Raw genomic sequence first — 27,901 nt, forward strand, 5'->3', positions numbered from 1 at the left:
AGAGATGCAGAGGCAACTTGTGGAGTTGCATGCCACTCAGGTCCCGTTTTTGCCCGTAGCCATGAGCACTTTGCCTCTTCAGTTCCATCCCGATCCATTCAAAGAGGAAAAGAAGGAATGTGAAAAGACCGCCATTGACTCATGGCACGCCAAATGGACGGCCTACTTTGATTTGCAGGTAATACTGATGACAACCACTTTTCAATTATTTTTATTAAGCTTTTGATTGATCAAATCAAAATCAATATGGCCTTATTTACTCAAGAGGATGTTCACACGACTGTTAGGGAATGTATGTCGAATCTCATTGATAAAGAATGTACTACTATAAAACGATGTAAGCTTTATTCAAGAAACCCCCCATTATTGTAATTGTAATCATGAATATAATTGTGATGAACAATGAAATGGGATTAGACACTGCCTCGGCATGAGAATGAGTCGAGGTATGACCTTCTCGATGATTATTATATGATGCCTGAGTCTGCTGGATGTATCCGATTGAATCGGGGTGATAAATTCAGTAGAGAACCTCCCTGATGTATCATGTGAACCTAGACAGCAGTGCTAGCTGTATCCAGTCGAACCAGGTGAAGAATCCGATGGGAACCACCTGATGAATCAAGTGATCCTAGCCTAGGCATAAGACATGACTTTCAGGTGGTGAGATAATTCCCATTTTAATGTACGCCAAGTTTGGCTGAACGGGACGATTGTTGGGGTCAGCCCAACTTGGGCCGCCACTCCTATGTGAACACATTGTAAAAATTATTTAAGGTCTAAAAACTCAATGCAATCTCTCTTTTTCATTTGCTCCATCCGTGACACTCTCTCTCTCTCTCTCTCTCTCTCTCTCTCTCTCTCTCTCATCTCGTCTGCTCCAAGGCTCGCTCTCCTTGCCATGTCTATCAAAGAAACAATTCACCTCCGCTGCACGAGCTCAATAGTAAAGAGCCGCGAGCCAGCTCAACTTTTTGTGGAACATTTATACAAACTATATGGTTTGCCTGATGAAATTGTCAGTGATCGCGATCCAAAAGTCACAGGTAACTTTTGACAAACGGTCTTCCAAAAATTGGAGATCCATCTGTGCATGTCATCCTCAGATCATCCTGAAACTGATGGACAAACCGAACGCACAAATCAAACTATGGAGGACATGCTACGAGCATATGTCTCCTGACGTCAATTTGATTGGGAGCGCTATCTCCCACAGATTGAGTTTGCTTATAACACTACAAAGCTTTCGGCTACTGGCTATAGCCCATTTATGCTTATGTACAGTTATGAGCCGAAACCACCAATTGCCACCAGATTCAAGGGGATCAAAATGCGGTTAGTAGTTGATTTCTTACATGATATACAAGAAATGCTTCAAATAGTGAAAGAGAGCATAAAGATGGCACAAGATCGTGCCACTTTTTACGCTTATCAAAATCGACAACCCCACGAACTCCAGGAAGGCATGTGGGTGTACCTTAGGGTACCGAAGGATTCCAAATGATCCAAATTGGCCAATGCTCGAAATTTACTTCGAGTTATTGTGGTCCGTTTAAAATCACAAAGAAATAAGTGGGATTTCCTATAAGTTCGACTTGCCTCCAGGCATTGCTATTCATCTCGTGTTCCATGTGAGCCATCTCAAAGAGCGGTTGGGGCAGGATGACTCAGTAATTCCTCCTGAGCAAGACCCGAACTTATAAGACACCACACCACCCGTATATTCCACTTGAACGCGAATCGGTTCTCGATCAAAGGATCCACAAACCTCACATGTAACTATATCAGACTTTGTAAATAATTAATTTATTTACGAGAAAAGAATTATCCAATTAGTTGTGTACACCTCATAATAGTTCTAGCAGTTCTCGGGCCTCAGGTGCGCCCAAGTTTGGGCCAGTGCACCTCAGGGAGACTCTAGCAGAAAATACCCTGAAGCCCTAGTGATTGGGAAATCGGGTCTTCAATGAAAGGGTAGATAGTAGCCTAAGATTTCAGGCTCAGAAAATTACGCGCGTTAGTGCAAGCACAAGAATGAGATGGGGTGCTTAGAATAATAACCCTAAGGCTTGAATTATTTTACGACCTTAGGATAAGTCAGTTAATGTATTTTTAAATTGTTTATGCCGGACCAAATGACCGGACAAGTGCGAACAGGTAATGCCAGAGCAGTGTTGGTACGGCATTGCGCTGGGGAGCGGGTAACAATTTCATTAGTAGCATCTGTGTGTGCAGTTGTGAGTTAATTTGCACATTTCATTAATAGCCTAGGGACTTTAAAAGTGAAAGTTGAAGGGTTTTTTAAGTTATTAAGTAAGTGTGCCAAGTGGCACACTTACCAATGCAAACTAACGTCTCTCACTCTCACTCTCACCCTCTCTCTCTTCCTAGCGCCCCCTCTCCCTGATGGCTATTTAGGAGCCCCCCCACCCCCATTTTCAATGTTGGCAGTGCTCCTACCCCCCCTATTGTGAGTATGCTCTACGGATTGGAGCCCTCCATGGAAGCTTGAGAGCAGCCCCTTGCGACATATGTGGTGGCCTCGTACTCCCATTGTCTAGAACAAGGGTTCTCATAGCCATAGCCAGCTTTTGGTGAAGTTTCATCGCGAGAAGTTGCGGCAAGCACTCTCTTCGTAGAGTGTGGTGGCTGTAAATTCTCTGTTTTCACCCTTAATCATCTCTTTTAGGGTGAATTTCAACAAAATACATATAGAATCTAGTTCTTCTCTACCTACACTACGCGTACACAGTTTCGTGCAATTCCATCGTGGAAAAGGTCTCTATTTCGGCTTTGGAAGGTGCTCCGGTAACATTTTTAGGTTATGTGCAGAAAATTACAGCAAGCATCTGTGCGTGCATTTTGTGTGTTTCTCCCTTGTTTTTGTTGCAGGAATGATTTTGCATAAAGGGACTCAGTTAGCGGAAGGTAGACTCTCATTTTCGAGAGCTTCCGTTGAGTTTTGTGGAAGATAAGACTCTCGTTTTCGAGAGCTTCCCAAAATCTCATAGCAGAGGGAAAATCCTCTTAGTATTCAGAGAGTAGCTTTCGCACTCTCTCAATCAGAAGCAGAAAAGAAAGAATAGAGAACGGGCTATGGCCCCGTTCATGTGCTTGTAAAGATTCTCTCTTAGTAATAAAGATAATCTCTTTATGGGGGGGACCAGCCCATCTTCTGGTCCCCAATGAAGTGTCGAGCTCTCTCTCTCTCTCTCTCTCTCTCTCTCTCTCTCTCTCTCTCTCTAATTCTCTTGAGTATTTGAAGTACAATTAAAAGTCAATTTACGCTTCCGTATTTTTGTGACAATGGTATCAGAGCAAGGTCATCTCTCTCTTCCTTAAGGGATTGACGACTCTTGGCAGACTGCAGAAATGGGAGGACGCGAGATAGAGTTCTCTCTCCTTCAACAGCAGGTGGAAGAGTTGCAAAAAGCTCTCTCCCATCCAGAAGTCCAAAAGATTCTCCATACTCTTGAGAAAGGAAAGGAGAAAATGCCGATGGGGTCGGGAGAAATCCCGCAGAACCCAAAGGCACCAAAACCAAGGAAAGATCCTTTGATTGGAACCTCCCGCATGCACGAGAGGCAGAGGAAACCTCTAGAACGTCATGTGCGGTTTAATCCAAAGGTTCAAGAGCACGATCCCCCTGATTCTCCTCAGTTTTCTTTCATGAAGGATCTGGATGACATCGTCGCTCCAGAGGACATGTTTCTCGACGATCCGTTACAGCAAGAAGTCATTCAAGGGAAAGGACTCCTGTACTCGAGGAGTCTAAGCATAGAAAGAAGGAGCACCATAAGAAGAAGCACCACAGGCAGAAAACATTCAAGTCGGGAGACAAAGATGTGAAATTCGACACCTACAATGGACGGCGTGATAATGACAAAGCTTTGGCTTTCATCCGCCAATTTGAAGTTGCATTTGTAGAAGGGAATTTTAAAGAAAGATCCAAGCTTCGCCATGTCAGTATGTACCTGAAAGGCACCACCTGCAATTGGTGGTTAACCCTTATCCTGAAAGATCGCAAACCCCAAGATTGGACTGCTTTCAAGAAGTTGTTCTACGCACAGTTCCTTCCTCCAGACTATGAGGAAGAGGTAAAGAAAGAATGGGATCGACTCTCACAGTCAGAGAACGAAACTGTTCCACGCTATGTGGATAGGTTTTGGAACGTTCTCTTGAAAGTCACTCCATTCAAGAAGATTGACAATTCGGGAAAGATGCGCAAGTTTGAAGCAGGATTGCATAAAGCCTTGCAAAAGGCTACGAAGCTTTACCCTCGAGGTAACTTGCAGATACTTATGGAATCAGCTCGCATAGCTGATGGAATACATGACAAGGGTACTCCCAGGAAGATGGAGCAAAGCACTTACCATACCAAGCAGAAGGCTCTCCATGAGCAGCCTACCTCTACTTCTTCTTCTCAAAAGAAGAAAAGAACGGCCTCCGAAGCAGAAGCAAAGCCAAATCAGCCTAAGAAAGGGAGATATCTCTCTCCTGCTGAATTGAGAACCTACATTAGTGAAGGAAGATGCTTCAAGTGCCGACAAGTTGGTCATATGAAGGGTGATTGTCCTACCAAACCTCCGCAACCACCCTCTTCCAATGCAGTCCCAGATGTACAAGGAAATACAACCAAGGATGAAAAAGAAAGAGCTCTTCTCAAAGCATGGGGTAGCATCAACAACCAACGCGCTCTTATTCTGTTTGAACCTGGCAGTACAGACAACTTCATCTCTACAAAGTTAGCCGATGACCTGAATTTACAGCCCAATCGTTTTGGAGTTTCTATTCAAGCACAATCTGCTTTCAAAGGGCAGAACTCTAGCTCTACTCCAATCATAGGGAAGCTAAATTTAAAGGTCGACAACTACAAAGATCAAGAGTCTTTCTTACTAGCCTCACTTGAAGGGTGTGATGTTATCTTGGGAATGCCTTGGCATTACAAGATGCATCCCATTCCTGACTATGTGCAGAAAACTTTACCCTTTGATCATAAAGGAAAGGAATATCTTGTACTTGCAGATGCAGGTGATTGGCGTATCCCTATCGCCAATCACATTGCCATCAAGAAAGTAATGAAAAAGTGTGTTTCAGCGTACTTGATTTTTGCAAGAGAGACAGATGTGTCTGCTTCACAACTTTCTTCCTCTTTAGAGCAAAAACGACTTAAGTTATTAGAAAGTTTTAAAGATTGTTTCGCATATGAACTTCCAAATGAACTCCCACCTCCCCGACCTGAGGATCATACAATTGATTTGATCCCAGGAAGTTCTCCTCCAAATCAGTCCCCCTTATCGAGTTAGTCTAATGCAGCAAGAGGAAATTCTCAAGCAAGTTAACGAACTTTTGGAGAAGGGCTTAATAAGGCCTAGTACTTCTCCATATTGTTCACCTGTCTTGCTAGTACAAAAAAAGGATGGCACATTCCGCATGTGCATAGACTATAGATCTCTAAACAAGATCACAATCAAGAATCGATTTCCAATCCCTCGGATTGACGGCATTCTTGACAAGTTACAAGGAGCAAGTGTCTTTAGTCGTATAGACTTGAAGAGCGGTTATCATCAAATCCACATAGCTCCTCAAGATGTGCATAAGACTTTATTTAGAACAACCTTCGGGTTATATGAATTTTTAATGATGCCGTTTGGACTCACTAATGCACCAACCACATTCAATAGAATGATGGATAGAATCTTCCACTCATATAGAAGCTTTACAGGCGTTTTCTTTGATGACGTCTTAATCTTCTCAGAGACGGAAGACGAACACTATAAGCATCTCGCATTAGTGTTTGAAGAATTACGCAAACACAAATTATTTGTGAATGCTAAGAAGAGTGAGTTCTTTCTTAAAGAAATCCACTATTTGAGCCATATAGTATCTCACAATCAGGTGAGAATGGACCCTAATAAGATTCAAGCAGTTGTAGAATGGCATTCGCCAACTACAGTACATGATGTACGAAGTTTCCTTGGCCTCTGTTCCTATTATCGACGTTTCATTCGAGCTTTTGCCGCGATAGCAGGTCCCCTCCATGACCTAACAAAGAAGCGGATTCCATTCCATTGGGGGTCTGGACAAAAAACAAGCTTTCGAAAAGCTTAAGTATCTACTCAGTCATGGACCTGTACTCAGCGAAACCGCGAAACGCGTTTCAGCTGGCATGAAACGCGAAACGCCTGAAACGTTTCGGTCACCGGGTGAAACGCCGCTTGTGAAACGCCTTAAAAAATTTGGGGGTTTTTTTCAAAGCTTGCGGGCACTGGGCAACGGGCGCTTTTTCGCCTGGTTATTTTTCCACTGCGGCTGCGAATGTGAGCCTTAGGCTTTAGCCTTTGAATTTTAACGCTGACGCGTTGTGGGCAAGCGAGAGAGCGTAGAGGCAAAGCTACCAGCTAGGAGCTGCAGCTTCAAGCTTGCGAGGTAAGTACTAAGGAATTGCTCTCTCTCTCTCTCTCTCTCTCTCTCTCTCTCTCTCTCTCTCTCAACAGACAACAGACAGCAGACAATTCAATTGTCAATTTGTCTGTTGTCTATTGTGAGAGAGAGAGAGAGAGAGAGAGAGAGAGAGAGAGAGAGTTATCAACTTATCATTTGTAAATTGTCAAGACTCACGAGTCAGTGGTCACTCGTGACTCACGTCCCGACTCCGGTCAATTTTCTCGAAGATTTTTGCGGTCAATTTTCTCACATGTGTTCACTGTTACATGTTTCAAAATTTGCGAAGCTGAGGATCTTCGATCATGGTGAGAGGACAAATCACGCAGCCAGTAATTGAGAGGGATCCATGGCAGTCTACAGTTTTCATTTCCAAATATCACAAATCTAGCTCTCGCAGGGTTGTATGTAAGCTGTGTGGGGATGTGCTCACAGGGGGTGTGACCCGCTTGAAAGCCCATTACGCTTGGATCGGAAGCAAAGGGAGAGATGCATGCAAATCTGTCTCCGAAGAGTTGTGGCTTTCTTTTGGGGGTGAGCGGGCGAAGTACATCATTCTTGTCATGCCCTCTCTCGAGTCCCCAATAGGTGAAGAGGCTCTCTTAAAGAAAGCCCAAGATGAAAAAGGTAAATTGGCTGCTCAAAACCCTTCTTTGCCTATGGTGGGTACTACTTCTAGTACTCCACGAGCCTCAACTTCAAATATCCCTACTACATCTAGTACTCCACGAGCCTCGACTCCAAATATCTCTTCCACCTGTCGTGCTCCAAATGTTACTGCTAGTGTGGAAGATAGCAATGCAGGAGATGCTACAGAAGCTAGCACTCAAGACGTGGATACTAGTCATGCTGCTCCTTCTATGAGCGCTACACAGGTAGCTCCTTCCCAACCCGAAGTGGGACAACTTGGAGTAGGTACGCATAAGAAGAGGGCTCGCACATCTGGGCGCTCTTCTACTTTGCATGATGTTTGGGCGCCTAGCTTGAAGAAGACAGCGGAGATTGCCGAGGAGCGTTTTTTCTACCAATGCAACATTGCATTCCATGCTGCACACATAGGGGCCTACAAAAGATTTGTGAATGCTGTCTCAATGGCTACAGCTGCAAGAGCGCCAATTACTCCTGCCGGATCTGAGGCACTTCGCACTAGCAGATTGACACGTCAAGTAGACATGGTTCATGAGCAATTGCAGGGTCATAGAGATTCTTGGGCAGTATATGGCTGCACTATCATATCGGATGGCTGGAAAGATGTGCGAAAGCGTCACTTACTCAACATCCTCGTCTCTTGTTGTACCGGCACAACATTTTTGAGAGCCATAGGAGCTGGCATACGAATCACTGGTATGTTTCTTATCCTTATTTCTTGTCTCTTGGAAATCAAAGTGAAGTGTTTTTTACAAGTTACAACTTACAAGATTCGAATCCCAAATGTGCAGGAGAGCTTATTTTTCAGCACATTCGAGATGCTATCGAGGAGGTTGGGCCACAACATGTGGTGCAAGTGGTGACAGACAATGCAAGCAATTGCAAGCTTATGGGCGAAATGGTCGAAGCTGCATATCCACACATAGTACGGAGTCCTTGTGCAACACACTCCATTGATCTTATGATGGAAGATATTGGTGCACTACCATGGGTGACTACACTAGTTGATAAAGCTCTACAGCTTATCAACTTCATTCATCGAAAATCATTTGCTCTAGGGTTGTTCACTGCCCATTGCAAATGGGCTCTCAAGAAGCCGGCAAAGACCCGATTTTGCTACATCTTTATTGTCTTGTACCGGTGAGCTTCTCAAAGGTTTCCTATTCTTTGAATGCCCATTTTTTAGACTTATATGAAGCTCAAATATACATTGTTTTATGTACAGCTTGATGAAATGCAAAGATGACTTGCGTCATATGGTGGTAGATGAAAGGTGGTTAAATTGACCAGACTCCACCACTCCTGCTGCCGTGGCGATCCTTGATGGGGTGATTTGCAACAACAAGTTTTGGAGGGAGATTGATGGCCTTCAAGCAGCTCTTCAGCCGATAGTTAGCGTTTTACGCTTATGTGATAGTGAGGGATCCACCCTCGGTCTCCTCTACGAGTTCATGACAAAGTTGAGGATAGCCATACGTGATTGCACGTCATTGAGCTCAGACAGGTAACGTTTTTGAAATATTTATCTTTCTTTCAAGTCTTAACTCTTATGGCATTACATGATTACACATATCGTAGTTCACACGTGATTATGTGAACTTGTGACATGTAGAGTAAGCATCATGCTTGACATATTTGATGTACGATGGAATTGGTTTCGCCGTCCTATACATTGTGTAGCCCACATGCTACATCCGGCTTGGAGAAGTGAGACTCAGAATTCGTGTGCTTTTGACCGGATGGAATGAATATGTGGAGAGAATCTATCGAAACAATGGTCATGCGCAAAATCGACTAGATCTTTTGGAGTATAGAGGTAAAGATCTGTAAAGTCTATACGTATAAGGCCTTAAAGCACAATCATAAATAGCATATTTTAAAGTCTTTAGAGCTTGCAAATTGTGTCTTGATTCTTGTGAGAAATTATACATATAGGTGGCAAGGGAAATTTTTCTAGTGCAATTGCCAAAGATGTTGAAAACCAAGCACTTCCAGTTTCATGGTGGGAAAAATTTGGGGGTTTGACACCCATGTTGCAGTCTTTGGCTTTGCGGGTCCTCTCCCAAGAGGTGAGCTCATCCAGTGCGGAGAGGCTATGGAGCATAATGGGGGACATACATACAAAAGATCGAAATAGGTGAGCTTCTCAATGAGAATTTAGCTTTGGTCATACGTTCATTGCAGTGACTAGTTTATGCATTTTGCCTAACTTGGGGTGTCTTAACTTTTTTGTAGGCTCAATACTCCCCAACGTGATAGGTTGGCATTTGTTAATGCCAATCTTCGAGTATTGGAGACGATTGGATAGTGCCGGCCCTGTCAGTTGGCTACCAAAGCAAGTGGATCATCGACAGATTGTAGTTGAGGCAGCCGACATCTCACATCTCCAGCCACATACACCTGAGGACGATGTGTATGATTTCATCCGTGAGGACATGATGAGGTTCTCACGACAGACTCGTTCGACTACACGTCGCCGACGTGGGGAGTCCACGGTTGCTACTACTAATGCTCGTCCTGAGAGAGCTACTCGAGCACGTAGGCCTAGACGCAGTGTTGCAGAGCTTACTTCTACTACTAGGCGACTTACTCGGACTCCTTCAGAGTGTGAGAGTGATGAGGGGAGTCAGTCAGATGGATCTCAGTAGTCTCTTTTTGAGTCTAGAGGAGCGACTCACTAGCGCTCAGATTTGCATATTTTGTCATGCTACTCTATCATTTTGTCATGGGACAGCTTTTTTTGTGTTTGCCGTATGGGTTTTGACACCATCACTCCAGTCTTGACTCTTTACAGTCTTGTGCTATGTAGTCTGTCGAGTCTCGACAAGATTATGGTTTGGATTTCATCTTATTTACATGGAGATTTGACTTATGTGCTTGACATTCTATGTGCATTGTGTTCAAACTTCACTATCTAATCCATTGTTTTGTTTAGTTCTACTAGTAATGTTCGATGAATCAGAAATCTTGAGACTTGAATGTGCAAGTAGTTACTAGTTGTAACTTGTAACTTTGTAAGTTGTAATTTCTAGTCGCTCTGAGGTTTACATTTTGCTCACTTTCAGTTTGTTACAGTTTAAATTATGCAACGGTCTATATCTTGGAAAGTAGAGGTAATGTAATCGATATTGATCACATTATCATATATGATGATATCTCCCTCTCTCAAGCATCTAGATTCTAGATTTGGCACAAATGTGTGCAAATGTGTATTGCATTGTGCACACCTATTATGTATATATATAATACTATATATATACCCAAAATTCGCGTTTCGGTCATACGTTTCACCGAGGCTCCTCTCAAGGGTGAAACGTTTCGGGTCTGAAACGTTTCGCGGTTACGCTGCCTGTACTTACCGTCCCTGATCTTCGCAAACCTTTCAAGGTATACTGCGATGCATCTGGAGATTGTGTAGGAGCAGTCTTGATATACGAGAAAGAGCTAATGGCAGTAATCATGCTCTTTCCATTTGGAAACACTATCTGTTAGGCGCTGATTTTATTATCAAGACAGATCATCAAAGTCTTCGCTACTTTCTCACACAGAGAAAGTTATCAGAAAAGCAGATTAGATGGGCCAACTTTCTTTCAATGTTCCATTTTCAATTTCACACACTTTTGGAACAAAGAATGCAGTTGCAGATGCTCTCTCCAGGCGTCCAAAGATCAATGCACTGACAACAATTTATCATGAGAAACTAGAATCTCTCAGTGAGATGTATCCTCAAGATCCAGACTTCGCTACAATTTGGGCAGATCCTCACGCTGGTCACTCAAGGCCAACTTATTCCATTAGAGATAATACGCTCTATCGTCAACAAGCAATATGCATAGCTCAACCCTTACGACAGAAGGTGATGGATGAAGCACATAATTCTCCTTATGCCGAGCATCGGGGAATTGCTGCCACCACTAGTGCCCTCGAAAGGTATTTCTTTTGGCCAACACTCCGTGCGGACATTGAAAAACATGTACGTGAGTGTTTAGCTTGCCAAAAAGTAAAATATGACAAACATAAAGTTTATGGGAAGCTTCAGCCACTCCTGTGCCTAACACGCCATGGGAAAGTATTGCCATGGATTTTATTATGGATCTCCCTAGATCCAAGAATGGAAATGATGCAATCTGGACTATTGTAGACAGATTCAGTAAGCAAGCACATTTTCTTCCAGTAAAGAAGACGATCAAAGCTGATCACATGGCTAGAATATTTCTAGCTCAGATTTTTAAACACCATGGATTGCCAAAGACTATTGTCAACGATAGAGATCCTCGCATGACTAGTCTATTTTGGCAAGCATTGTTCGAAAACTTGGGAACTAAGCTTGATTTTTCATCGGCTTATCATCCTCAAACAGATGGTCAAAGTGAAATCGCTAATGCCACTGTTTTAGATCTCCTCAAGTACTATGTTTCGGAACGACAATCCGAATGGGAACAGTACTTACCGATAGTTGAGTTTGCGTATAATAATACCATCCATTCCTCAACTGGTAAAGCTCCCTTCGAAATTATTTATGGGAAGCCCCTCTTACTTCCTATTATGGTTACCAAAGAAAACATCTTCGCCATAGATGAATTTGTGCGCAATATTGATATTGCCCATCAACAAGTAAAGCAAGCGATTCTTCGTACTCAAGAGCAACAGAAGAGAAAAGCAGACAAGCATAGAAGGAATCTCAATCTTGAAAAAGGACAATATGTCCCGCTTCGGTTTGAGAAAGCTAGATTGAAAGAGCGGATCGGAAAAGGGAAAGTTGTAAAACTTTCCCATAGATTTTATGGCCCCTTCACAATCACAGATAAAGTCAATGACATGACTTTCAAATTGGATTTGCCTTCTCACTAGCGTATCCATAATGCTTTTCATGTCAGTCTCCTCCGACCATATGTTGGACCTCCTCCAGTGGCGCCAGTACAAGAAGATCCTCAAGAAGTCGAAGAGACTGAGGAAATCCTTCAATCGAACAGATAATACACCGCTCGGAGAGACAACTAAAGTCGGGGAGCCTACATCAAAAGTATTTACTCAAGTTCAAGAATTACACCCCTTTAGATGCAAAGTGGATAATTGAGTCCTATCTTAAGGACTACCCAGACATCTTGCACAGTTATGTTGACGCTCTACAGTTGAGGTCAACTGTTTAGAACCAAGAGGGATGTAACTATATCAGACTTTGTAAATAATTAATTTATTTACGAGAAAAGAATTATCTAATTAGTTGTGTACACATCAGAATAGTTCTAGCAGTTATGGGACCTCAGGTGCGCCCAAGTTTAGGCCAGTGCACCTCGGGGAGACTCTAGCAGAAAATACCCTGAAGCCCTAGTGATTGGGAAATCGGGTCTTCAATGAAAGGGTAGATAGTAGCCTCAGATTTCAGGCTCAGAAAATTACGCGCGCTAGTGCAAGCACAAGAATGAGATGGGGTGCTTAGAATAATAACCCTAAGACCTGAACTATTTTACGACCTTAGGATAAGTAGGTTAATGTATTTTTAAATTGTTTATGCCGGACCAAATGACCGGACAAGTGCGAACAGGTAATGCCAGAGCAGTGCTGGTACAGCATTGCGCTGGGGAGCAGGTAACAATTTCATTAGTAGCATCTGTGTGTGCAGTTGTGAGTTAATTTGCACATTTCATTAATAGCCTAGGGACTTTTAAAAGTGAAAGTTGAAGGGTTTTTTAAGTTATTAAGTAAGTGTGCCAAGGCACACTTACCAATGCAAACTAACCTCTCTCACTCTCACTCTCACCCTCTCTCTCTTCCTAGCGCCCCCTCTCCTTGATTGCTATTTAGGAGCCCCCCCTCCCCCATTTTCAGTGTTGGCAGTGCTCCTACCCCTCCTATTGTGAGTATGCTCTACGTTGGTGAAGTTTCATCGCGAGAAGTTGCGGCAGGCACTCTCTTCGGAGAGTGGTGGCTGTAAATTCTCTGTTTTCAGCCCTTAATCATCTCTTTTAGGGTGAATTTCAGTAAAATACATATAAAATCTAGTTCTTCTCTACCTACACTACGCGTACACAAAGTTTCGTGCAATTCCATCGTGGAAAAGGTCTCTATTTCGGCTTTGGAAGGTGCTCACGTAACATTTCAGGTTATGTGCAGAAAATTACAGCAAGCATGTGTGCGTGCATTTTGTGTGTTTCTCCCTTGTTTTTGTTGCAGGAATGATTTTGCATAAAGGGACTCAGTTAGCGGAAGGTAGACTCTCATTTTCGAGAGCTTTCGTTGAGTTTTGTGGAAGATAGACTCTCGTTTTCGAGAGCTTCCCAAAATCTCATAGCAGAGGGAAAATCCTCTTAGTATTCAGAGAGTAGCTTTTGCACTCTCTCAGTTAGAAGCAGAAAAGAAAGAATAGAGGACGAGCTATTGCCCCGTTCATGTGCTTGTAAAGATTCTCCCTTAGTAATAAAGATAATCTCTTTATGGAGGGGGACCAGCCCATCTTCTGGTCCCCAATGAAGTGTCGGGCTTCTCTCTCTCTCTCTAATTCTCTTGAGTATTTGAACTAAATTAAAAGTCAGTTTACGCTTCCGTATTTTTGTGACACACAAGTCTTCGTACCCCGAATATTTGATCAAGTGGAAGTATCATCCTGAGTCCCAAGCCACTTGGAAGTCAGGTAGATCGTTAAGGAATCGTTTCCCCGGTTTTATAACCGAGGATATTACTAAGGACAACAATTGAAAAATAAGGGGGTAAGTGTTACGTCCCCAAACATCAGGATGGGCGTCTGTAGTTATGTTTGACCAGTGTGAACCCAGCTGGCCCTTTGGTTATGAAGTCCTATAAATAGGACTTGAGTCTCACTTGTGAGATAGCTTGTATGATCACCACACTTGGACTCTTCGCCCTTGGCAACTCTGTCTGCGCACCCGTACTGGTGTGGGTTCGGTGGTATGGGACACCAGCCCTTGTGGAAGAGGCTAGCTTGCTTGGCTGAACGCTCCCAAGCTCGGGAGTGGGCCCGTATTGGCTCTATGGCTAGGAGGAGAGCCTGATGTCTGCTCACTATGTGTGTCTCATGTCATGTATGCCGAATGGATCCGGCGAGGGACTAACAAGCTGGCTCTGCGTTTTGCGCGGTAAATCGAAGGCGTCCGTACCTTGCCACGTCATCAGCCTCTTCACAAGTTTGGGTCCAGCTTTATTGAAAACGATTTTAGACCTGTCGGCCATAATGCCATAAGTTGGAACAACTTATAATTGAGTTCTTCTAAAAATTGGGCCTCTGAACTGAGTTCCATAAGTTGGTCAGACTTTTGCTTGCTCTCTCACTATGGTTACGGCCCCTTTCTGTCCGGACTCCGTCCTTTAGGCCATCCCACGTCATCACTATATGACATACCCCCCTCTTGAAATAATTGTTATCTCCCTCACTTATGCCTACAAAACAAACATGGAACAAAAACTTTGTTTGTTTTGGTTTAGTTGTCGGGTTGGGCACTCCCGGCCGTTCCCCTCACACACCAAAAAAGTGCACAAGAAGAAAAACCAGGACTATGCACCCAGGCTCCTAGGGCAAACGCTTCTGTCACTAGTTTCCTCTGGACTACGTGAGGCTTTGCTTCCCCGAGAGGCCAGAATTATCTACACTCTTAGGGCAGTGCCCTTGAGAGACCCATCTCGCCGACTAGTTAGGGACGCGACAGCGACCAAGTACCTCTGTTCAAAGGCCCAAGTACTGCAAGACTTGCTTCGGTCTTCCCTTCGGAGTTTCCTCCTCCAAGTAACTTATCGCTCACCACGCTAAACTGCCCTTGTAACCCGACGGTTTTCCCCTAGGAAATGCCATACCCGCTTGGAAGGGCGTCGGCTCATAGGTGGCGTCCGCATAGAAAAAAAACTAGTTCAACAAACATTGACTCTAAGTACCGATGTACTAGACCACATATTTCCAACATTTGCACGAAGACGACAGTCACTGAACATTCACATCACTAAGCGCGTCGAGATCTTAACTGAGAATCATGACCATTGTAACTTATTTAGCAATCACACCCAGACCGCGTTGATCTCTGACGGAGATCTCATTACTATCCTATCCACATCACTCCAGAGGAGAACAAGACAGAAATGTTGCAATCATTTCGACTTTTAAACATGCACTCAAACAATACACACATGAGAGGGCAGTGAGCACATGTAACAAATTCATTTTAGGAATTCCCGTTTCAAAGTACTTCTTTACATAAAGTCATTCAACAAAATACTGTCAAGCCATCAGTATCCCTGAAATGTTAAAAAGAAATCAGTGACTTTATTCCATCGAGGTAACCTGTGATAGAGGAGTGGAGTAACTCCCCTCTTGTGTAGTCCGCACTATACCAGATTCAACCTGATGATTCATCAATAACTCTTGGAATAGTCGACGCTAAACCAAAAGCTTCAAGATAAAGCTCTGAAATCTGAGGAGTATCTACTAAGTCCTCCTCCATCAACTTGGCGTCCAAAGCCGGGTAGTTCTGAACTTGACTAGATACCGGTGTGTCAGCTTACCTTTCACTTTCCTTTCCTTGTGAACCAGGACCTATTCTGGAATGAGAATCTCCTCAGTCTCTTACACTTCGGAATGCTCATCTCACTCCCTGTCCACTAGCACATAACCTTTGAAAGGTCTCAATAGACTCACACGAAATGCATTGTGAATCTTCCAAGTGCCTGGTAACTTCAGCCCGAAGGATACATCATTGATCTTTTCTTGGATCTAGAAAGGGCCATAGTATCACATACTTAGCTTTGGAAAAATCCGCTTCTTATCCCTTCTGTTTCCATAGGTGTGCCTTCTCAAACCGTAATAGCACCCAATCATCTTCCTTCAGCTGCAAGTCACATCGATGCTTATCTACTACCTTCTTATGCCGTGCTCGAGAGCCACCCGTACCTTGGCAAATAAAGTGTCTAGATCCTGTGTATATTGATTTGCTTCAAAAATCTTATCTTTGGTGCTCAAAATAGGTGGAACCTTCTTGACACACTCAATAATCTCAAATGATGCCTTCCCCGTAGGTGTATGAACCATGTTATTGTAGGCAATCTCCACCAAGGGCAACTACTTCTCCCATTGAATCTTTTGATCAGAGATGTACGACTTTAACAAGTCCCCCCCATGTGTATGAACCGTGTTATTGTAGGCAATCTCCACCAAGGGCAAATACTTCTCCCATTGAATCTTTTGATCAGAGATGTACGACTTTAACAAGTCCAAAACCATTGAATTGGATATCTCCGATTGCCCATCTATCTGTGGGTGGAACAAGGACGAGGATTTTAGCCGTGTGCCGATATTCTCCCACATTGCCCTCCAAAACAAACTCGTGAAGTGGGGGGGGGATCTCTAATTGAAACTATAGATTCACGCATAGAATGTAATCTGAAAATCTGCAAGACAAATAGTTTAGCCAGATGATCGGCTTTAACTGTTTGCTTTACCAGAATAAAGTGAGTCACTTTGCCGAGTCAGTCAATGACTGTCCAAATGCCATCATGCCCACTATGAGTCTTGGGAAGACGAAAAGTGAAGTCCATTGCTATACTCTTCCAAGAATAGGTAGAGGTTGTAGTAGATTAGGTGCCGTATGCTTGTCAAACTTGACCTCTTGGCACACTAAGCAACTGCAAACAAACACGTCCACATCCCTTTTGAGCCTCGGCCAATAGAAATACTTCTCTACACCTTTCAAAGTGGTGTTTATGCCGCGATGGCCCGCAAAAGGTGGACAATGGTACTTTGTAAAAACCTTGTTCCTCAACCCTTGTGTAACACAAATGACCGACAGTCTCATAAAATCCTGTTCATCGTCCGATTGAACATTGTAGGAGCACTCGTGAGACAGAAAGGGATCGCCAAATACTCGAACAATCCAAAAGGATTTCCTGAACGCGGTCTTGTAATTATCTCTAGGAGCGATCGTAACCTTATGATAGCCACTTTCGATTCTACTAAAACATGTAGAACCCTACAGCCTGTCCAATATATCATCGATCCTGGGTATTGGAAACCTGATCTTGATGGTGATTTTGTTGAGAGCTCTGTAGTCAATGCAAATTCTCCAAGATCCATCTTTCTTCAATACCAACAACACTAGTGAACAATAAGGTGAAGTACTCAGCCATTTTGAGCTGTGCTAACTCGATAAGGTGGCTGGTTCGGTGGTGTGCTACCAAGAATGAAATCAATCGTATGATCTTCGGGTCTTTGAGGAGGTAGCTCTCCTGATAATCCTTCAGAGAAGCAACCGGCTTGAGCTTGCAAAAATTTTGTCGTTCTTTCTCAAGGTTGGACAAATTTGACATTTTATTGTCATTTAACTCGTTGACGTAGATCGAGTAAACAAACAGTGGATTCCATTAATTTGGAAATGGAAGCCGATACAAGTAAGACGGACTTGCCCTTCAATTTTACATCAAGACAATTTCTCTACCCTTCTCATTCTTCAATGTCGCTTTTCACGCCCTATAGTAGACCACAACGCCGTTCTTGAGGAACCACTGGATTCCCAAAAGGACGTCACACCCTTCCAAAGGCATGATGTAGAAGTTCTTATGCCCTATATACCCTTGACAATGCACCTGAAGTTTGCCTATGACAGGTGTAATGGCAACATTCTGTCCGGATGCCACTAGAACTACCTCGGTCGGTGGTCCTGTAGTAGACCACAACGCCGTTCTTGAGGAACCATGGGATTCCCAAAAGGACATCACACCCTTCCAAAGGCATGATGTAGAAGTTCTTATGCCCTATATACCCTTGACAATGCAATTGAAGTTTGCCTATGACAGGTGTAATGGCAACATTCTGTCCTGATGCCACTAGAACTACGTCGGTCGGTGGTCCCATTTCTTCTGGTGTAATTTCAAGTCGAGCCACCAATTCAATCGAGATGAAATTGGCCTTGGCTCCTCCATCAAAGAAGATGGGGGCTTCTTCATCTCATACTTTGCTCCACACTATGCAGAGCTCCGAACTTTCGTCTATTTGTTCCAGGTCAATTCCTAAAAAATCCGGTATCAGTCCTACTTTTGTCTTGCCTTTCTTCACTCGCTCCTCCGCCGCTTTGGAACTCTCTGGCTTGTCCTCTGCCTCATCACTAGGCACTTTGTTGGGGCATTGGGCAAGCACATGCCCTTGTTCCCCGCATTCGTAACATTTGCCCTCTTTGTAGTACTTGGCACGCTGCTTTGCTGACAATCGAGGGCTCGAAGGTATTTTCCCTATTGCTTTTCCTTCTTTCTATTATCGTTGTTCAGTTCTTGTCCGATCCTAGAAGTAAGAGTGTCTGCATGCATTGCAAACCCTTATTTGCCATGTCCCATGAGCCACTGCATGGACTCAGACTTCTTCTACAAACAATTACTTTGTATCCCTTTAGGGAGTCCACAACAAAACCGCTCAACTTGTTGCTTGAAGGGGATTTTCTTAAAGGAAAAAAGACAGGTAGAAAAGTATCCCAAAATCTCTGATAGTAGACATATAGTGTGTCTTTTTAGGTCATCCAATGATAATTCCAAGCAGTGATTACGTCTTATTCATATTCTTGAGTGAGCCATGAAGAGGTAAAAACTCGCTTGAACTACAACCACTTCGTCGGTGCTTCCCTGCGTAGCAGTATGGTAGACCACCATGCTTGGGCAAAAATATACAAAAGAAATACCGAAAGGGGCGCCAGTCTTTGGGGCCAATATCTCTAGGCACGGAACTCCGTCGGGCCAGTTTCGAATCAATTGTGAACTGTGAACAGTTTTGAAGTGTTTATTTGTGCTGTCGCGGTAGATTCTCAACTTCGAGTGTCCAAGTCTGTTACAGCGGTATCAGAGCACGGCCGGTTTCTCTCCTACGGGAAATCCGATCCTTTTTTTTTCGCGACACCTATGGCTTCAGGCAAAGATCATTCGACTCCCTCTGCATCCGGAGATGCAGGAAGGGGATCACAACGAAGATTCATGCGAGTACGGCCCGCCTCGGCCTACTCAGGCGGAGCGTCAAGAGATGGAGCGTCGACAATTGATCAGCGATGCAACAAAGATGATGCTTAATTTTGTGAAGGACCCGAAATTTATAAATATAGGAGCCAGACTTCTTTCAATGAGGTGCACACGTAGTGGCAAAAGACCACAAAACCACCCCGCAAACCCGCTCTAAAGAAACCTCCTACTCCCAGGAAGTATTCAGAGCAAGAATTAGAAGAGGTGGTTGATGCACGAATTGCTCAGCTTTTTGACGCGCAGAACAAAGCTAAAAAGCACGACAAAAAGCAAAAGAAAGGCACTGACTTCCCGGGTTATTTGGGTCGTCAGTCTACTTTTGAAAAGGCAAGAACATAGAAGAAGCGTGTTCGATTTGAAGGAGTACCTAGTTCTTCTTCTTCTTCTTCTTCTTCTTCTTCTTTTGATAGTTCTTCTAGCTCATCTGACTCAAGCGAAGAAGACGGAAAAGGCAAAAAGCAACGCTTCGGAAAGGGTAAGAAAAAGGCAAAGAAGTCTAAATCTCCCTCCATGGTTGACAGCTCTACACAGGACTCGTCTTCAGATAGTTCAGACTCTGATGACAACAGCTTTTATGCAAAGAAGAAGAATTTTTACAAAGCCAACCAATATGACTTTTTGAAAGACAAAAGCAAGAAAGTCCGAGAGTTTAAGGAAGGTGGACAGTCAATTAAATTTGACACGTTTTCTGGTTATAGAGATGCTTCGAAGGCTTTGTTTTTTATACAGCAGTTTGACATCGCTTTCACAGGAGGGCGTTACTCAGAGTACTCTAAGATTCGAAGAGCTGCCTCTTACTTTAAGGGAAATGCTCGAACTTGGTGGTCCACGCTTCTATTAAACAAGACAGCGCCTGTTAAATGGCTGAAATTCAAGAAGCTCTTTATTTCTTCTTGGCTGACTTGAGAGTATGAACGCTATATATGAACTGCTTGGAACCATCTTCGGATGCCCAAGAAGGATACAGTGGACGCTTATTGCGAGAGATTCTGGAGCTCTTTTCTACCCGCCTCTTCATTTAAGAAGATCTCGATCAAGGAACAGATTGAGCGGTTTACCTTGAGTCTTCCTACAGAGATCCGAGATCACTGCTTAGAACAAAAATCAGCTTCCATTCAGGAGTTGATGAGTCATGCGAAACGGGGTTTTGCCATTCACTCAAGCAGTTTGACCTACCCCACAGATGAGATCATGACGCAAAGAGCCGAACAAACTTCGACAAATGAAAGTAGAAAGAGGAAGAGCAACCCAAAAAAGAAAGAGAAGGATGCACGACCCAAACTCACTCCTCAAGAGCAGGCTCGCTACATCAAGGAGGGGAAGTGCTTTGGATGCGGGGAAACTAGACATATCTCGGCGAAGTGCCCTAAAAAGGCACAGAAAGAATAGAACGACAAGGACAACAAAATGCCTGAGATTTTGAGAGCAGCTGAGGAACGTGGAAGAAAAGGCAAGATGAAAACAGGACTGGCTCCAAATTGCCTGGGTACCGATCCCAGCACGGTGGACAAGAGTACAGAACTTTGTCGAGCTTGGGGCAAAGTGAACGACCAAGAAGCCCTAATCTTCTTTGATGGAGGAGCCAAGGCCAACTTCATTTCACAGGAATTGGCAGCCCGGCTCGAGATCACTCCCAATCGGATGGGACCACTTGCAAAGACAGTTCTAGCGGCACCCGGCAGGGACGTACCCATTACACCTATCATTGGCAAACTTCGGTTGCATTGTCAGGGGTATTTGGGGCATGAGGACTTTTACATAATGCCTTTGGAAGGTTGTGATGTTCTCTTGGGAATCCCCTAGTACCACAAGAACAACGCCGTGGTCGACTATCGGACGAGGAAAGCGACTTTGACCACAAAGAAGGGCAGAACCATTGTACTCGATGTAAAACTAAAGAGGGAGTCTGTCCCTATTGTATCGGCTTCAGCCATTTCAAACTTAATGAAATCCAATCTGTTTGTTAAATGTTTACTCGATCTTTATGAAAGAGTTGAGTGATGAGGATAAGACAAATATGTCTGAACTTGATAAAGAACGCCAAGATTTTCTCCACTCTCATGCCGATTGCTTCTTAGAGGGCTTGCCAGGCGACTTAGCACCCCCTCGTCCTGAAGATCATACCATTGATCTGATACCTGGAAACACACCACCAAACCGGCCACCTTACCGTGTGAGCCGAGCCCAGACCGAAGAGATTTTGAACCAAGTGAAAGACCTCTTGGAAAAGGGTCTTGTCCAGCCTAGTACTTCACCACTCTCCAATGTTGTTGGTTTTGAAGAAAGACGAATCTTCGAGAATGTGCATCGATTATAGAGCTCTCAACAAAATCACCATCAAGTACAGATTTCCGATTCCTAGAAGGGATGATATACTTGACCGACTTCAGGGATCCTCGTGCTTTAGCAGGATCGACTTGAAAAGTGGATATCATCATATGCGAATCGCGCCGGGAGATGTCTACAAGATAGCCTTTCGAACAACTTTTGGGTTATTTGAGTTTTTGGTGATTCCTTTTGGCCTAACCAATGCTCCTGCGACATTTAACCGGATGATGGACACGATTTTCGAGAGTATAGACTATTTGTTGGCACTTTCTTTGACGACATCATTGTTTTCTCCAAGGATGAGGCAGAACATAGAGTACATATGCTTCGAGTCTTTGAGGCATTACGGGATCACAAGTTGGTGATTAATGCGAAGAAAAGTGAATTTTTCCTACCAAAGATACACTTTTTGGGACACGTTGTGTCAACAGCAAGAGTGCAGATCGATCCGGCCAAGATAGAGACTATCAGTGATTGGCCTGATTTGAAGAATGTCTATGAAGTTAGAAGCTTCTTGGGATTGTGTTCGTACTACAGGCGGTTCATTAGAAAGTTTGCAGAGGTTGCTTCCCCTTTGCATATCTTGACACAGAAAGGAGTCCCTTTCTCGTTGGGACCCACAGGGGGGGACTGCCTTTCAGACATTGAAAGAGAAATTGACTACGGGACCAGTTTTGACTTTGCCGGACTTGCAGAATTCATTTGAAGTATATTGTGATGCTTGTGGTCGTAGTCTGGGTGCGGTCTTAATGCAAGAAGGCGATGTCATTGCTTACGAGAGCCGATTGTTCTCAAGGCCTGAATTGACAGCACAGATTTATGAGAAAGAGCTTTTGGCGGTCTTACTCAGTGGCGGCGTTACCTACTCGGAGCGGATTTTACTATCTTTACAGACCATCAGAGTTTACGCTACTTCTTGTCACAGAAGCAGCTATCGGAAAAGCAGATGCGGTGGGCGAACATCTTATCATAGTTTCACTTCCACACTGTCCATGTGCAGGGACAGAAGAATTTGGTGGCAGATGCTTTGTCTCGAAAGCCGTTGATTCTTGCTATTTCCGCGATACACCATAGGAGCTTCGAGGATATGGTCGACCAGTATGCCACAGATACGGATTTTGCAGACATTTTCACACGGATACGAGATGGGGAGACAATAGCAGGATATTCCATTCGGGATGGCTACTTGATGAGGAAAACCATGTTGTGCGTTCCACAGCCGTTGAGGGAAAAGGTTATGACCAAATTCCATTGTCCGCCTTCTACGAGTCACCGCGGCATTGCTACCACCTTAAAAGGGGTAGAAAGATACTTCTTTTGGCCGAGACTCAAGAAGGATGTGCACGAGTTTGTGCGCAGTTGCTTGGTATGCCAGAAGGTCAAGTTTGACAGGCATAAAGCACAGGGATTGTTACAGCCTTTGCCCATACCCACTTGCCCCTGGGAAAGTATTGCAATGGATTTTATTTTTGATCTCCCGAGAACACAGAGTGGTCAAGATGATATGTAGATTGTTATTGACAGATTTAGCAAGCACGCTCATTTCATTCCAGTGAAGAAAACAGTCAAGCCCGATCACTTAGCGAGACTGTTTGTGGCCCAAATTTTCAGATTACATGGCATGCCCAAGACAATTGTCTCCAACAAGGACCCCAGATTTACGATTTTGTTTTGGAAGGCAATTTTGGAGAACATTGGCACGCGGTTGCAGTTCTCGTCATCTTTCCACCCGCAGACAGACGGGCAATCTGAGATTGTCAAATCAGTGGTTTTAGATTTATTGACGTGTTATATCTCGAATCAAAAGACTCAATGGGAAAAGTATCTACCTTTGAAGGAATTTGCCTACAACAACACGATACACTCTTTGACGAGGAAGGCGCCATTTGAGATTATTGAAGGTGCTGCGAAGGCTCCACCCTTCCTAAGCACGAAAGATAAGATTTTTGAAGACGACGAGTACACACGCGACTTGGACACGCGAGGCTTTGCAGAAATCTCAGAAAAGACAGAAAAAGGCAGCAGATCACCATCATCACGATTTGAAATTGAAGGAGGATGATTGGGTGTTCTTACGTTTTGAGAAGGCACGCCTGAGAAAGAAGAAAGGAAAGGAGAGGCTTTTTCCAAAGCTTAGTATGCGATACTACGAACCTTTCCATATCTCCGAAAAGATCAATGATGCCTCCTTCCGACTGAAACTGCCTGACACTTGGAGGATTCACAATGCATTTCATGTGAGTCTCTTGAAACCTTTTAAAGGTGATGTGCCCGAAGACGGGGACCGATGAGCAACCCGAAGTGGAGAAAAATGAGGAGATCCTTGTTCCTGAACAGGTTTTGGCACACAAGGACAGAAAGATTAAGGGTAAAGTACGAAGGCGGTTCTTGGTTAAATTCAAGAACTATCCTGCATTGGATGCGAAGTGGATGGAGGAGGACCTAGCAGATACTCCTCAGATTGTGAACCTTTACCTTGAAGCTTTTGGTTTAGCATAGTCTACTCCAAATGGAACCCTGAAATCAGTTGGCCATAGATCTGGTGCAATGGGTTGCACAAGAGGGGAGTTACTCCGCTCCTTTGTCAACAAATGCCTTGATTTTTGAATATTAGAGGCACTGATGTCTCTTTGAGCTTCAGGGATACTAAGAGTTGACAATATTCTGCTGTATGACTTTATGAAATTGAATTTTGGAATATGAAAGTGATTTGTTCTTGACTTGTTTTTAAGTGCAAAAACTGATAGACGAAATGACTGCAGCATTTTGGTCTGAATGATCTCGAATAGACATGGTTGCAATAGGAGTTAGTCAATCGAGCATCTATGAGGTCTTGAGTGGATCTAGATGTGATTGCTAACTGCATTGCCGATAAATCATGGTCTAAGATCCGAATGAATGTTGAATGTGATTTGTCCTGTGATGTCGTATGATGTGACTGTCGATCGGTACATGTGCTAGATGTGTGTTCCTAGTGTGTCGGTACTAACAGTCAGTGTCTGCTAAGACAGTTTACGGCTTCTGTCTATTTTGCAGGCTTAATCGAGTGCGATTACAATGCTTTCAAGAGGGGGGTATGTCACAAACTGGTGACGTGGCGTGCCACAACACACACACATACACTCTCTACTGGCTGCCGGACAGAAATGCTCACGTGGCGAGGCTGCCCGGAAATTGCGGAGGATGTGCCACGTAGCAGGCTGAACGGACGTCCGCGTTTGGCGGCGCTTTTTGCGGGCAGATCCGCGGCAACTTTGGGCATTGCTTTTTGGCTACGCAATTGAGAGAGAGAGAGAGAGAGAGAGAGAGAGAGAGAGAGAGAGAGAGAGAGAGAGAGAGAAGCTCTTGTTTTTGCTTTATTTTGGGGCTCAAGAGAGCTTGAGAGAGAGAAACTCCTTTTTGCTTTATTTTTAAAAGCTTTTGAGTTCATCGGCTTTTGGGGCTCTGCTTTTGGCATCCCTTGTAATCTTTAAATGCACAGGTAGGCCTCTCATAACTCAGAGCATCTCGACGCAGAGTCTAAGTGTGAGAGCCTGCCTGCACTCTTGTACTTTGAACACAGATTAATACAAAAGAAATACCAAAAGGGGCGCCAGTCTTTGGGCCAATATCTCTAGGCACAAAACTCCGCCGGGCCAGTGTGGAATCAATTGTGAACTGTGAACTGTTTTGAAGTGTTTATTTGTGTTGTCGCGGTAGATTCTTGACTTGGAGTGTCCAAGTCTGTTATAGAAGGAGATAGAGAGCGCGTGGCGATCTCGATGGTGATGATGAAGTTCTCTTCTCTCCATTGCCGTAATTGCCTTCAAGAACTATCCTTCCCCTGCTCTTCTTGCTTGAAAATCCGCTCTATGATTGCATTCCCAAATAAAAACTCTCCAAAAATGTTCTAAAATTGGGTTTTATAGAGCCCATTGACTATTTTTAGCAAGTTCCATGAGCATCGGACACTTGTCCCTCTCTTTCTAAAATATTGCATGTAAACTTGAGTATGCGTATCGACCACTCCTCTCTCTCCTTCACTGTCCTATGAGCACCATGGGAATGTCCCCAACCACTAGCGCTAACGCTAGTGGGCTCTCCCTCAACCTTCAAAATATTTGGGCCCAAGGCCGCGAGACCGAACCCCAATGGACGTGCCACGTCAACACAACAACACACCCAACAACCATCGTCGTCGCCAACCGACAACCGGCAACAACCGCGCAGTGACACCTGCTGCCGTCTACCCCACAAACATTGACCGCAGCAGTGCCCATAGAGGCACCTCCATGGCCACGCTCGTGAGCTCCAAGGGGGAGGCTCTCCCTTTGTGATGCCTAAGGGGACCTCATGCTACAGTATATATAGGATGACGTATTACCCAATTTACCCTATGTGGATTCATTCACAGACACGTGGCACCCTCCCATCTTCTCCCCCCTTTGGTGAGTGACAAAAACCTCATTAAACACAAATTTTTCACCCCCCCTTCAAATCCCTGCAGCCTGGTGCTCCAAGATCTAGTGGTCGAGCCGTGAAATCCAACAGAAGCGGCTCCGAGCCGTGCAAACTCCATTGTCTTTGGACTTCTCCGAGCCCGTCAACCGATGCAGCCAAACTGGAAAAAGTTATATGTATCTATCCCTCGGGCTATTGTCCCAAACTTCCACACGTCATAACTTGGCACTCGAGACTCAAAATGGAGAGCGTCACTTCCTGTTAGCCCCATATGCTGCGCACTACCTTTGCAAACCTAGTCGAGCTTCCAAAAACACCAGATGGCACATTGACCGAGGCAACAAAACTGGTACAGAACTAGTCCCCGATGAAACTTTAACGGGCAATATCTTGGCAACCAGATATCTGATTGCCAATGTAAAAAGACCGATGTGCTCCAGATGATGAGCACTTCACGCACATGCTCTCACTTCAACCCTGATCCTTCCCCAGCAGATGCCCAATCTGGTACAGATCTGCATTCGAACCCAACTTCAAACTGCTATATCTTCCTCACCGTAGCTCCAATTGACGATCCGTAAAGATAGACCTGTAGAGCTCTTGGAGTACTGCAGTTCTAGTGCATAAACTTTCATTTCCGACAGCTTCAAACATCTCCACTTTTTAGCATTACCAAGCCAATTTTTGGTCCTTTAAAGCCACATCTAGCATACATTTAGCATTAAGCGGGCTTGTTACCAAGCCCTGAATACTGTTCAATAATCATGTAGACTTCAATTAGACACAATCTGCATTCTTCTGCTAAGGTCTAACTCCTGTGACCAATGGTCTAGCTTAATAATTTTGGTAGACCGTGTTTAGTGAACCACGCCAAACTCAAGTATGCTCCAGTTAGTTGTGCACACGTCTTGACCATCAAGCTCGATTCAAGGAGCTCTGTCAAGTTCAAGTATGCCTTAGCCTGTCTGCACACAGAATAGCCGTCAAATCCTTCACTTCAAGTTCCGGCAACGGAACCAACTCAAAAGATGTGAAGATACATCACCAATTGTCCAAAGAAGTCCAATGGAAGCTAAGTATGTAAACTTACTGACCACAAAACCAAAAGTTCTTTCCTTCATAGCATAATCCAAAAACAAAAACTAGTACCAAGCAAACTGCTACAAGAAATAACTGATTTCCTTTAAATCTACAACCTGCACTTCAATAGCCCCACCGGGATCAAATTAGATAAGAAGGAATTTTCCAAACACTGGAGCAGCATAAAACCCTTCTGACACATGCGGTTGCAAAAACCCATAATGTGTGCACATCCTGCAAGCTTTGCAGAACATAACAACATAACTCGGGGCCAATTCCATGCAACCATGTTGAATCTGCTTCAAAAAAAAATTTGGATCCACTTCGTTTAAGCTTCATGTTGAGCACATAGCACCTGTATTCTTTGCAAAACATGGAAACATCTCCTAATTCAAGAGAAAACATCCAGGCCCTGTCGGTAATTGGGAACAAATTTGTATTGGGTATGCACACAAGAGAAACTTCTCCCTTCTGCTGACAAACATAAGATCCCTATCACGATCACTAATAAGGGGAATACAATAAAAGGTCCATAACATATCCTCTGAAAAAGATAGCAAGCATTCTTTGAAAAATTTGGTTGCTTTGCCACCTCGAATGACGATCCGGTTCCCCCTCTTCACCCTCTCTAGCTTTATGATATGTCTGTTGGTATCCCATTCCCACATCACCCACTTCAACACATGGAAGCTCAACATTATTCTTTGTATCTATAAATTTTGGCACGTTGCTCACACATATAGACTTGTCTATGCATAGATCTTCTACCTGATCTTCTTCAAAGATGTCAATGTCTACTATCTTCTACCTGATCTTCTTCAAAGATGTCAGTGTCTACTCGAAACACATCCTCCCTGTATAAAACTTGCACCCCCTCTGAATAGGCATTCCCGTCATAAGGGGTATCATCACATGTTGGACCATATACATGTAAGTCACTAAGGAAAGCATCAATGATTCCATCCTC

The 27,901-nt window shown here is 43.9% G+C and overlaps 1 protein-coding gene and 1 pseudogene across 2 annotated transcripts in view; one reads left to right on the forward strand and one right to left on the reverse strand.

Annotated features, from left to right (window-relative positions):
• LOC147420795 (glycosyltransferase-like At2g41451) overlaps positions 1 to 27,901 on the reverse strand; it is a 132,774-nt gene that overhangs the window by 81,440 nt on the left and 23,433 nt on the right. The window lies entirely within an intron of this gene.
• LOC147420796 (uncharacterized) lies at positions 7,063 to 9,740 on the forward strand (annotated as a pseudogene).

The sequence above is a fragment of the Adiantum capillus-veneris genome, chromosome 28 (assembly GCF_014529385.1).
Source record: "Adiantum capillus-veneris isolate H3 chromosome 28, ASM1452938v2, whole genome shotgun sequence".
Lineage (NCBI taxonomy): Eukaryota > Viridiplantae > Streptophyta > Polypodiopsida > Polypodiales > Pteridaceae > Adiantum > Adiantum capillus-veneris.